Source organism: Lipotes vexillifer, unplaced genomic scaffold (assembly GCF_000442215.2).
Source record: "Lipotes vexillifer unplaced genomic scaffold, Lipotes_vexillifer_v1.1 scaffold1271, whole genome shotgun sequence".
NCBI lineage: Eukaryota > Metazoa > Chordata > Mammalia > Artiodactyla > Lipotidae > Lipotes > Lipotes vexillifer.
The window spans coordinates 271,797-285,369 of NW_006778557.1; the positions used below are offsets into that span (position 1 = coordinate 271,797).

The 13,573-nt window shown below is 37.4% G+C and overlaps 1 protein-coding gene across 1 annotated transcript in view; it reads right to left on the minus strand.

Moving 5' to 3' along the window:
* Positions 1-13,573, minus strand: part of DNAJC13 (DnaJ heat shock protein family (Hsp40) member C13) — a 130,812-nt gene that overhangs the window by 99,585 nt on the left and 17,654 nt on the right. The gene's annotated exons all lie outside the window — the stretch shown is intronic.

Consider the following 13,573-nt stretch of genomic DNA (forward strand, 5'->3'; position numbering starts at 1 on the left):
AGCACAGGTCACTGCCCCCACCCCTCTTCCGGGGAGCCTGTGCAGCCCGCCACTGCCAGGTTCCCGGGATCCAGGGACAATTTCTCAGGGAGAACACACGGCGGGCCTCAGGCTGGGGCAACGTCACGCCGACTTCTGCCGCCGCAGGACCGCTCCGCACTCCGTGCCCCTCCCTGCCCCCGGCCTGAGAGCGCCAGAGCCCCCGAGTCAGCGGCTCCTTTAACGCCGTCCTGTCTGAGCAAAAAGCAGACGCCCTCCAGCGACCTACACGCAGAGGCAGGGCCAAGTCGAAAGCTGAGCCCCTGTGAGCTGTGAGAACAAAGAAGAAAAAGGGAAATCTCTCCCAGCAGCCTCAGAAACAGCGGATTAAAGCTACACAATCAATTTGATGTACCCTGCCTCTGTGGAATACATGAATAGACAGCGAATCATCCCAAATTGAGGAGGCGGACTTCTAGAGCAAGATCTATGATTTTTTCCCCTTTTCCTCTTTTTGTGAATGTGTATGTGTATGCTTCTGTGTGAGATCTTGTCTGTATAGGTTTGCTTCCACCATTTGTCCCAGCGTTCTATCCGACCATTTTTTTTTTTAATTTTTTTCTTAATAATTAATTTTAATTTAAAGAACTCTGTTATACTTTACCTTCTTTCTATCTTTCCTTCCTTCCTTCCCTTTTTGAGACAACGAATCGTCCCAAATTGAGGAGGTGGACTTGGAGAGCAAGTTTTATGATTTTTTCCACTTTACCTCTTTTTGTGAGGGTATATGTGTATGCTTCTATGTAAGATTTTGTCTCTATAACTTTGCTTCCACCATTTGTCCTAAGGTTCTATCCTTCCCTTTTTTTTTTCCTCTAAATAATTATTTTTTTAATTCAATAACTTTATTATACTTTATTTTATTTTACTGTATCTTCTTTCTTTCTGTATTTTTTCCTTCCTTCCCTCATTCCTTCCTTCCTTCCCTCCTCCCTCCCTCCCTCCTTTCTTTCCTTCTTGCCTTCTTCCTTTCTTTTCTTCTTTCTTTCTTTCTTCCTTCCCTCCTTCCTTCCTTCCCTCCTCTCTTTCTTTCTTTCTTTCTTTCTTTCCTATTTCCTCCTACTTATACTAATTCTCTCTACTTTCTCTCCCTTTTATTCTGAGCCGAGTGGATGAAAGGCTCTTGCTGCTCCAGCCAGGAGTCAGGACTCTGCCTCTGAGGTGGGAGAGCCAACTTCAGAACACTCGTCAAGAAGAGACCTCCCAGCCCCACATAATATCAAACGGCGAAAATCTCCCAGAGATCTCCATCTCAACACCAGCACCCAGCTTCGCTCAACGACCAGCAAGCTACAGTGCTGGACAACCTATGCCAACCATATAGCAAAACAGGAACACAACCCCACCCACTAGCAGAGAGGCTGCCTAAAATCATAATAAGTCCACAGACACCCCAAAACACACCACCAGACGTGGACCTGCCCACTAGAGAGACAAGATCTAGCCTCATACACCACAACACAGCCACTAGTCCCCTCCACCAGGAAGCCTACACAACGCACTGAACCAACCTTAGCCACTGGAGACAGACATCAAAAACAACGGGAGCTACGAACTTGCAGCCTGCAAAAAGGTGAACCCAATCACAGTAAGATAAGCAAAATGAGAAGACAGAAAAACACACAGCAGATGAAGGAGCAGGATAAAAACCCACCAGACCTAACAAATGAAGAGGAAATAGGCAGTCTACCTGAAAAAGAGTTCAGAATAATGATAGTAAAGATGATCCAAAATCTTGGAAATAGAATGGACAAAATGCAAGAAGCAGTTAACAAGGACCTAGAAGAAATAAAGATGAAACAGACAATGATGAACAACACAATAAATGAAATGAAAAATACTCTAGATGGGATCAATAGCAGAATAAATGAGGCAGAAGAACGGATAAGTGACCTGGAAGATAAAATAGTGGAAATAACTACTGCAGAGCAGAATAAAGAAAAAAGAATGAAAAGAACTGAGGACAGTCTCAGAGACCTCTGGGACAACATTAAACGCACCAACATTCGAATTATAGGGGTTCCAGAAGAAGAAGAGAAAAAGAAAGGGACTGAGAAAATATTTGAAGAGATTATAGTTGAAAACTTCCCTAATATGGGAAAGGAAATCGTTAATCAAGTCCAGGAAGCACAGAGAGTCCCATACAGGATAAATTCAAGGAGAAATACGCCAAGACACATATTAATCAAACTGTCAAAAACTAAATACAAAGAAAGCATATTAAAAGCAGCAAGGGAAAAACAACAAATAACACACAAGGGAATCCCCATAAGGTTAACAGCTGATCTCTCAGCAGAAACTCTACAAGCCAGAAGGGAGTGGCAGGACATACTGAAAGTGATGAAGGAGAAAAACCTGCAACCAAGATTACTCTACCCAGCAAGGATCTCATTCAGATTTGATGGAGAAATTAAAACCTTTACAGACAAGCAAAAGCTGAGAGAGTTCAGCACCACCAAACCAGCTTTACAACAAATGCTAAAGGAACTTCTCTAGACAAAAACACAAGAGAAGGAAAAGTCCTATAATAACGAACCCAAAACAATTTAGAAAATGGGAATAGGAACATACATATCGATAATTACCTTAAATGTAAATGGACTAAATGCTCCCACCAAAAGACACAGATTGGCTGAATGGATACAAAAACAAGACCCATATATATGCTGTCTACAAGAGACCCACTTCAGACCTAGAGACACATACAGACTGAAAGTAAGGGGATGGAAAAAGATATTCCATGCAAATGGAAACCAAAAGAAAGCTGGAGTAGCAATTCTCATATCAGACAAAATAGACTTTAAAATAAGGACTATCAGAAGAGACAAAGAAGGACACTACATAATGATTAAGGGATCGATCCAAGAAGAAGATATAACAATTGTAAATATTTATGCACCCAACATAGGAGCACCTCAATACATAAGGCAAAAACTAGCAGCCATAAAAGGGGAAATCGACAGTAACACATTCATAGTAGGGGACTTCAACACCCCACTTTCACCAATGGACAGATCATCCAAAATGAAAATAAATAAGGAAACACAAGCTTTAAATGATACATTAAACAGGATGGACTTAATTGATATTTATAGGACACTCCATCCAAAAACAACAGAATACACATTTTTCTCAAGTGCTCATGGAACATTCTCCAGGATAGATCATATCTTGGGTCACAAATCAAGCCTTGGTAAATTTAAGAAAATTGAAATTATATCAAGTATCTTTTCCGACCACAACGCCATGAGATTAGATATCAATTATAGGAAAAGAGCAGTAAAAAATACAAACACATGGAGGCTAAACAATACACTACTTAGTAACGAAGTGATCACTGAAGAAATCAAAGAGGAAATTAAAAAATACCTAGAAACAAATGACAATGGAGATACAACGACCCAAAACCTATGGGATGCAGCAAAAGCAGTTCTAAGAGGGAAGTTTATAGCAATACAAGCCCACCTTAAGAAGCAGGAAACATCTCGAATAAACAACCTAACCTTGCACCTCAAGCAATTAGAGAAAGAAGAACAAAAAAACCCCAGAGTTAGCAGAAGGAAAGAAATCATAAAAATCAGATCAGAAATAAATGAAAAAGAAATGAAGGAAACAATAGCAAAGATCAATAAAACTAAAAGCTGGTTCTTTGAGAAGATTAACAAAATTGATAAACCATTAGCCAGACTCATCAAGAAAATAAGGGAGAAGACTCAAATCAATAGAATCAGAAATGAAAAAGGAGAAGTAACAACTGACACTGCAGAAATACAAAAAATCATGAGGGATTACTACAAGCAACTCTATGCCAATAAAATGGACAATCTGGAAGAAATGGACAAATTCTTAGAAATGCACAAACTGCCAAGACTGAATCAGGAAGAAATAGAAAATATGAACAGACCAATCACAAACACTGAAATTGAAACTGTGATTAAAAATCTTCCAACAAACAAAAGCCCAGGACCAGATGGCTTCACAGGCGAATTCTATCAAACATTTAGAGAAGAGCTAACACCTATTCTTCTCAAACTCTTCCAAAATATAGCAGAGGGAGGAACACTCCCAAACTCATTCTACGAGGCCACCATCACCTTGATACCAAAACCAGACAAGGATGTCACAAAGAAAGAAAACTACAGGCCAATATCACTGATGAACATAGATGCAAAAATCCTCAACAAAATACTAGCAAACAGAATCCAACAGCACATTAAAAGGATCATACACCATGATCAAGTGGGGTTTATTCCAGGAATGCAAGGATTCTTCAATATACGCAAATCTATCAATGTGATTAACCATATTAACAAATTGAAGGAGAAAAACCATATGATCATCTCAATAGATGCAGAGAAAGCTTTTGACAAAATTCAACACCCATTTATGATAAAAACCCTGCAGAAAGTAGGTGTAGAGGGAACTTTCCTCAATATAATAAAGGCCGTATATGACAAGCCCACAGCCAACATCATCCTCAATGGCGAAAAACTGAAAGCATTTCCACTAAGGTCAGGAACAAGACAAGGTTGCCCACTCTCACCACTCTTATTCAACATAGTTTTGGAAGTTTTAGCCACAGCAATCAGAGAAGAAAAGGAAATAAAAGGAATCCAAATCGGAAAAGAAGAAGTAAAGCTGTCACTGTTTGCAGATGACATGATACTATACATAGAGAATCCTAAAGATGCTACCAGAAAACTACTAGAGCTAATCAATGAATTTGGTAAAGTAGCAGGATACAAAATTAATGCACAGAAATCTCTGGCATTCCTATATACTAATGATGAAAAATCTGAAAGTGAAATCAAGAAAACACTCCCATTTACCATTGCAACAAAAAGAATAAAATATCTAGGAATAAACCTACCTAAGGAGACAAAAGACCTGTATGCAGAAAATTATAAGACACTGATGAAAGAAATTAAAGATGATACAAACAGATGGAGAGATATACCATGTTCTTGGATTGGAAGAATCAACATTGTGAAAATGACTCTACTTCCCAAAGCAATCTATAGATTCAATGCAATCCCTATCAAACTACCACTGGCATTTTTCACAGAACTAGAACAAAAAATTTCACAATTTGTATGGAAACACAAAAGACCCCGAATAGCCAAAGCAATCTTGAGAACAAAAAATGGAGCTGGAGGAATCAGGCTGCCTGACTTCAGACTATACTACAAAGCTACAGTAATCAAGACAGTATGGTACTGGCACAAAAACAGAAAGATAGATCAATGGAATAGGATAGAAAGCCCAGAGATAAACCCATGCACATATGGTCACCTTATCTTTGATAAAGGTGGCAGGAATATACAGTGGAGAAAGGACAGCCTCTTCAATAAGTGGTGCTGGGAAAATTGGATAGGTACATGTAAAAGTATGAGATTAGATCACTCCCTAACACCATACACAAAAATAAGCTCAAAATGGATTAAAGACCTAAATGTAAGGCCAGAAACTATCAAACTCTTAGAGGAAAACATAGGCAGAACACTCTATGACATAAATCACAGCAAGATCCTTCTTGACCCATCTCCTAGAGTAATGGAGATAAAAACAAAAATAAACAAATGGGACCTAATGAAACTTCAAAGCTTTTGCACAGCAAAGGAAACCATAAACAAGACCAAAAGACAGCCCTCAGAATGGGAGAAAATATTTGCAAATGAATCAACTGACAAAGGATTAATCTCTAAAATTTACAGGCAGCTCATGCAGCTCAATAACAAAAAAATAAACAACCCAATCCAAAAATGGGCAGAAGACCTAAATAGACATTTCTCCAAAGAAGATATACAGACTGCCAACAAACACATGAAAGAATGCCTAACATCATTAATCATCAGAGAAATGCAAATCAAAACTACAATGAGATGTCATCTCACACCAGTCAGAATGGCCATCATCAAAAAATCTAGAAACAATAAATGCTGGAGAGGGTGTGGAGAAAAGGGAACACTCTTGCACTGCTGGTGGGAATGTGAATTGGTTCAGCCACTATGGAGAACAGTATGGAGGTTCCTTAAAAAACTACAAATAGAACTACCATATGACCCAGCAATCCCACTACTAGGTATATACCCTGAGGAAACCAGAATTCAGAAAGAGTCATGTACCAAAATGTTCATTGCAGCTCTATTTACAATAGCCCGGAGATGGAAACAACCTAAGTGCCCGTCGTCGGATGAATGGATAAAGAAGATGTGGCACATATATACAATGGAATATTACTCAGCCATAAAAAGAAACGAAATTGAGCTATTTGTAATGAGGTGGATAGATCTAGAGTCTGTCATACAGAGTGAAGTAAGTCAGAAAGAGAAGGACAAATACCGTATGCTAACACATATATATGGAATTTAAGAAAAAAAAAATGTTATGAAGAACCTAGGGGTAAAACAGGAATAAAGACAGAGACCTACTGGAGAACAGACTTGAGGATATGGGGAGGGGGAAGGGTGAGGTGTGTTAGGGCGAGAGAGAGCAGATGCATATGTTCCCATATCGGTTCTTTGTGGCTGTCGGGAGGGGTGGGATAGGGAGGGTGGGAGGGAGGGAGACAAAGAGGGAAGAGATATGGGAACATATGTATATGTATAACTGACTCACTCTGTTATAAAGCAGAAACTAACACACCATTGTAAAGCAATTATACCCCAATAAAGATGTGTAGAAAAAAAAAAAAAAAAGCTTGAGACTCTAGTTACTTGAACTAAATTTTAGTCCATCAGATAACGTAACTAGGGATAACTGAAGTGCAAGGTTTCTCAAAGAGTTAAGAGATCAATGGTAAGCACTCTGACAGTTAAGCCCATCAGCTCTGGAGTCACACTACCTGGGTTCAAATACTGCCTAAACTGTTCACTTACTGTGTATCCTCTGATAACTTGCTTAAAATCTCTAAGCTTCAGTTTCCGCATCTGAAAGATGTGGATAATATGCATACTTAGCTCATAATGTGAGAATTAAATAATCCATGTAAAGTGCTTGTCACTTAGTGTTTACAATCAATGTTATTCTTATTGCTCTTATTCTGTTGATTGAATAATGGAGGGGAGGGTTCAACACTCCACTAGTCACTGAACTAATTATTATCAGTATCGTTATGTTTCAAGTATCCATGACTGCTGAATTCATATTTAAAATACAGAACAAAATTAATTGATTATTCATCTCATTATATTACCGGGATACTCCATTCTGGTCAAACGCCACTTGAAAGATGAGTTTCACCTGAGAGGGCTCATTTATATTAGAAGTTGTATTCCTCAGAAAAGAGAAAAAAGGAATGTATAGGAAACATTCTGCGGTAACTCTGTGAGAAAATGTCCCACTTCTAATTAAAGGGCATCCCATGAAATGTAGTTTTTTTTGGTTTTTTGGGGGTTTTTTTGCGGTACGCGGGCCTCTCACTGTTGTGGCCTCTCCCGTTGGGGAGCACAGGCTCCGGACGCGCAGGCTCAGCGGCCATGGCTCATGGGCCCAGCTGCTCCGCGGCACGTGGGATCTTCCCGGACTGGGGCAAGAACCCTTGTCTCCTGCATCGGCAGGCGGACTCTCAACCACTGCGCCACCAGGGAAGCCCGAAATGTAGTATTTTAAGGACTTATTTTCTGTGATGCAGGGTCCATATTTTTTCCAGCTCAGATGGAGCTTTCTTTTAAACAGGCTTTTTTAGAGCAGTTTTAGGTTCACAATAGTATTAAGCAGAAGGTACAAAGATTCCCAGTATACTCCCTGTCCACACCCATGCACAGCCTCCCCCGTTATCAACAAGCCCCACCAGAGTAATACATTTGTTACAACTGGTGAACCTACACTGACACATCATTATCCAACAAAATCCACAGTTTACATTAGAGTTCACTCTTGGTGCCTTACACTCTATGGTTTGGACCAAAGTATAATGACATGTATCCATCATTACAGTATCATAGAGTAGATTCACTGTCCTAAAAATCCTCTGAACTCTGCCTATTCATCCTTTCCTCCCTGCTAAACCTTGAAAGCCACGATCTTTCTACTGTCTCCAAAGTTTTGCCTTTTCCACAATGTCATATACTACAGTTGGAATCATATAGCACGTGGCCTTTTCAGACGGGCTTCTTTCATTTAATACTATTATGCATTTAAATTTCCTCCATGTCTTTTCATGACTTGATGGTTCATTTTTTTTAGTGCTGAATAATATTCATTGTCTGCATGTACTACAGTTTACTCATTCACCTACTGAAAGACATCTTGGTTGTTTTCAAGTTTCGGTAATTAAGAATAAAGCTGCTATCAACATCTGTGTGCAGGTTTCTGTGTAGGCATAAGTTTTCAACTCCTTTGGGTAAACTGAGTTTAACTGCTGGATCATATGGTAAGAGAACGTTGAGTGTTGTAAGAAACCACCAAACTATTTTCCAAAGCGGCTATACCATTTTGTATTTCCACCAGCAATAAATGAGAGTTCCTGTTGCTTCACATCCTCACCAGCATTTGGAGTTGTCAGTGTTCTGGATTTTGGCCATTCTAGTAGATGTGTAGTGGTATCTCTACATTTGCACGCATTTCTCTGAATTATTTGCCATCTGTATATTTTCTTTCCTTTTTTTTTTTTTTGGCTGCACCACACAGCATGTGGGATCTTAGTTCCCCGACCAGGGATCGAACCTGTGCCCCCTGCAGTCGAAGTGTGAAGTCCTAACCACTGGACCGCCAGGGAATTTCCTGAATATTTTCTTTGGTGAGGTCTCTGTTAAGATCTTCAACTCATTTTTTAATCAAGTTGTTTGTCTTCTTATTGTTGAGTTTTAAGGATTCTTTGTAAAACAGTGCTTTATAAAATATGTCTTTTGCAAATATTTTCTCCCAGCTTGTTTTTACATTCTCTTGATAGTGTCTTTCACAAAGCAGAAGTTTTCAACTTTAATGCAGTCCAACTTATCAATTCATTTTTTTCATGGCTAATGTATTTGGTGTTGTATCTAAAAAGTCATCACCAAACCCAAGGTCATCTAGATTTTCTCCCATGCTATCTTCTTGGAATTTTATAATTTTACATTTCACACTTAGGTCTGTGATCCATTTTGAGTTAATTTTGTGAAGGATGTAGAATCTATGCCTAGATTCATTTTGTTGCATGTGGATGTCCAGGTGTTCAAGTATCATTTGTTGGAAAGACTCTTTGCTCCTAAAACTAGCTTTTAATAGAGCATTGTGTGTAAAATATAAAATTCCTAGCAGATGTGATCCTATTTGCATTTGAAAGATATTCAAATACCAGACTGCTTGATAATAAGCACAAAGAGATGTACAAAGAAAACACAAAGAGAATTCAGGATGGACGCATGTGAGGTTTAGAGGCTGGCAGGGTCAAGGGCTAAAATCAACAAAGCAGGGGGAAAAAAAACCCAGGTTTCCTAGAGTTATCAGAGTTGGTGAGATGTGTAAATGCCAGGCAGCTAAAGAGAAGAGTCCATCTTCTCTTGTAGGATTCTATTCCTACGTTATAAGAAAGGTATGAGAAATTCACTAGCTTCCCTTTCCCTCAACTCTTCTCTCAATTTCCTGTATCTAGTCATTACACAGGCTGTCTATGAATGTAGTGGGCATCTGCCAATGAATTTCACAGACTGATTATGATATATCCCAATGTACTGCAGTTAAAATCCTGTTCAGATACTAAAATGCTACTTTTAAATTCAGAGCATTTGCTACAATTAATGTATGCAAATATTAAAGTGATCCACAGGTAGATTTTACATGTAATTTCCATCCAGAAAAAAATTAAGTATCTAATTTTCAACATTACTGTGAAGTTTTCCATAGTGAATCTGCATTTCTGCTTTAACTGAAAGGTATGCATCTTCCCTCCTATCAGAAATGACTTGCCAGGTCAAAAAGGAAACTTTTTTCTTTCATGAAAAAAAAGTGCTTTTTACCACTGAAATCTCCTCCCCCTTCCTGCTCCTTCCAGACAAAGATATAATTTAACTGTGTACTTTACAAGTGGGAAAATGACAAACACAGCATTTCTGCTAGCCAAGGGGTGAAGAGACCTTAATCATTAAAAACATGAGTAGCGGCTGCAGTGTAAACATATGAAAACTATTACAAAGGTAAAATGAAATAGGTCACATGAATATCCCCAAGGGAAATATCTGGAGAGGTTATCTTTAATTTAGGTATATTAAGATAAAGAAAAATATTTGTCCATCTTTACTGTCACTATCAATAACATTTTCTAAAATGTTGGGGTTGAGTTGGAATCTCTTAAAACTGAGGCCCTAAAACCCCAAAATCACACACAAAATTTGTTGCATATAGATATGTTGCTAGAGAGAGGGCTCAAATAGCAACTCTGAAACAACAGAAAATTTTTAATATTGACCATTTACTTTTTTCATAAGACCAATGAGAAATACTTTAAACTTAGATTAGAATTGGCTACATAAAATAGGTAATATAATAAAAGATTCAGTGCCACATAATAATGTATATAACCTAATGAAATGATTCATTATCTGGAAAATGTAGTACCTTTCAAGAAGAAGTTAAAAGTTTCAAGGAGTATACACTGACAGCAACAAAATACTGCTGAAAGAAATTTTAAAAGATTTCAATGTTAAGACATCCCATGTTTGTGGATCAGAAGATTTAACATTCTTAGGTGGCGATACTCCCCTAATTGATCTATAGATTCAATGCAATCCGTATCAAAATTCCAGTTGCCTTTTTTGTAAAATTGACTACTGAGTCTAAGATTCATTTGGAAATGCAAGAGACCCAGAAAAGGCAACATAATTTGAAAATAAACGAAGTTGGAACCTGAAACTTTCTAGTTTTGAAACCTAGTACAAAGCTACAGTAATTAAGACAATATGGTTCTGGGAATTCCCTGGCAGTTCAGTGGTTAGGACTCAGCGCTTTCACTGCCATGGGCCCAGGTTTGATCCCTGGTCAGGGGAAATAAAACCCTGCAAGCCGTGTGGCACAGCCAAAAAAAAAAAAAAGACAATATGGTTCTGCCATAACGGTAGGCAAGGCATATAGATCAATGGAATAGAACTGAGAATTCAGGAAGAAACTTTACAGTCAATTGATTTTTGACAAGGTTGTCAAAACAGTTCAATGGGGAAAGAATAGTTTTTTCAACAAATGGTGCTGGGATAACTAGATATCCACATGCAAAAGAATAAAGCTGGATCCCTACTTCCCACTGCACACAAAAATTAACCCAAAATCAAAATTATAAAACTCTTAGAAGAAAACATAGGAATAAATCTTTGAGACCTTGGATTAGGTAATGGCTTCTTAGATGTGACACCAAAAGCACAAATGGCAATAGAAAAAAATAGATTGGAATCATCAAAATTTCATCAAAATTAAAACCTTTGTGCTTCAAAGCATACCATCAAGAAAGTGAAAAGACAACCCACTGAGCAGGAGGGTTGCAAATCAAACCTCTATAAGGAAGTTGTATTCATAATACATAAAAAACTTATGCAACTCAACAACAGAAGAATAAACAACTCAAGTAAAAACTGGGTAAATGATTTGAATAGACATTTCATGAAATATACAAAAAATGGCCAATAAGCACATGAAAAGATACTCAACATCTTAGTTATTAGGGAAATGCAAATCAAAACCACAATGAGATACCACGTCATATGCACTAGGATGGCTAAAATGAAAAGAAAGACAATAACAAGTGTTGATAAGGATGTGGAGAAATTGGAATCCTCATACATTGATGAGAGGATTATAAAATGCTGCAGCCACTTTGGAAAACAGTTTGGCTATTCCTCAAAAAATTAAACATAGAGTCACCATATAATTCTATGTAACTCCATATACTGGGTTGGCCAAAAAGTTCATTTGGGTGTTTGGTAAGATGTTACGGAAAAACCCCAATGAACTCTGGCCAACCCAATACCATCAATTCCACTCCTAGGTATACACCCAAGAGAACTGGAAATATAGATTCACCCATAAACTTGTATGTGTTATAGTAGCACTATTCTATTCATAACAGTAAAAAAGTAGAAACACTGTAAGTGTCCATCAACAGATGAATGGATAAACAAAATGTGGCAATATCCATACAATAGATTTGTCAATAAAAAGAAATCAAGTACTAACACATGCTACAACGTGGACAAGCCTTGAAAACATGCTAAGTGAAAGAAGATAGTCAGAAACGATCACATATTGGATGAACCCATTTATATGTGATGTCCTAAATAAGCAATACAGAGACAAAAAATAGATTAGTGGGTGCCAGATGCAGGGAAGAGGGGAGAGGGGAGGAATTGCTAATATATTTAGAGGAGTATTTTTGGGGGGTGAGGAAAGTGTTCTATAAATAGTTAGTGGTGATGGTTCACAACTCTACAAATATACTAAAAAAAACACGGAATTTACACTTAAAAAGAGTTTTATGAAAAAAAAAGTTTTATGTTAATTATATCAATAAAGCTGTTATAAAAACAAAACAAAAAATTTCAAAGTGTGAATGATGGAGGTAAGGAATTGTGCTCAGACCATAAAAATAGTTCTGCTCCAAATAATTACAAAAAGGGAAAGAAAAAAAAGCATTGTTTTAAGTCACAGTCATTACTAAGAACATTAAAAGTTTTTCCAGGTGATCACAGTTACTGATAAGCTCATGAAGCAAAAAGTATTACTGTAAGTTTGTTCTTTAGAATTAATTCAACAGTATGCTATAATTGTATTAAAAAACAAAAACTATATTATGATGATTAGAGCAATTTAACTCTTGAGGAAAAGATAAACATCATTTAAATATACAACTTTTTTTAAAGTTAAAAGAACTAAAGAGACTCATACTATTCTGGATGTGCCAATATTCTAACTTTGCTCAATGAAATTGCCTGAAGAAAAAAATTTCAAGACAAGTATTCCACAGGATAACAATTAAGTAGCTCATACAACTGAGCTAGTAAAAGGAAACAAAATTAAACACTCAAATCTTTCAAAATTAATAGTTTCTTAATGCAAACCAGAAACACTACAGAATTCAGATGTTGCACCACTCTAAGAAGTTACAACACTATTACCTAAAAAATGGAAAGTTAAAAATAAGAACTACCCCACCCTCTCTCCTCATCCTCCAGAGGAAAAAAAAAAGAATAAGAACTAAAGTTATTGGCTTTGTACACATGTCATGTTTTATCTGTCTGAGGCCTGATCTGGAATAATGTGGTTACCTATTTGTCAGTGTGGCACACTCATTTTACTTATTACTACTCACAATGACCACAGACTAAACTTTTTTGTAATGGTCAAAAGGTGCCATTCACTGAATACTCAATGTATTTAAGGTATAATTTTAAAACCTTCACATACTCCATATCAATTCATTTAATCCTTATATCAGTCTGAGGGGTAGGAATTACTTTCCATTTTACAAAAGGATACATAAGCATGTACACCTTGCTTTGACCACACAAGTTACTGAAAAATGTCATCATCCCATCCCAAGGAAGAGACCAAACCCAATTTTTACATTTCA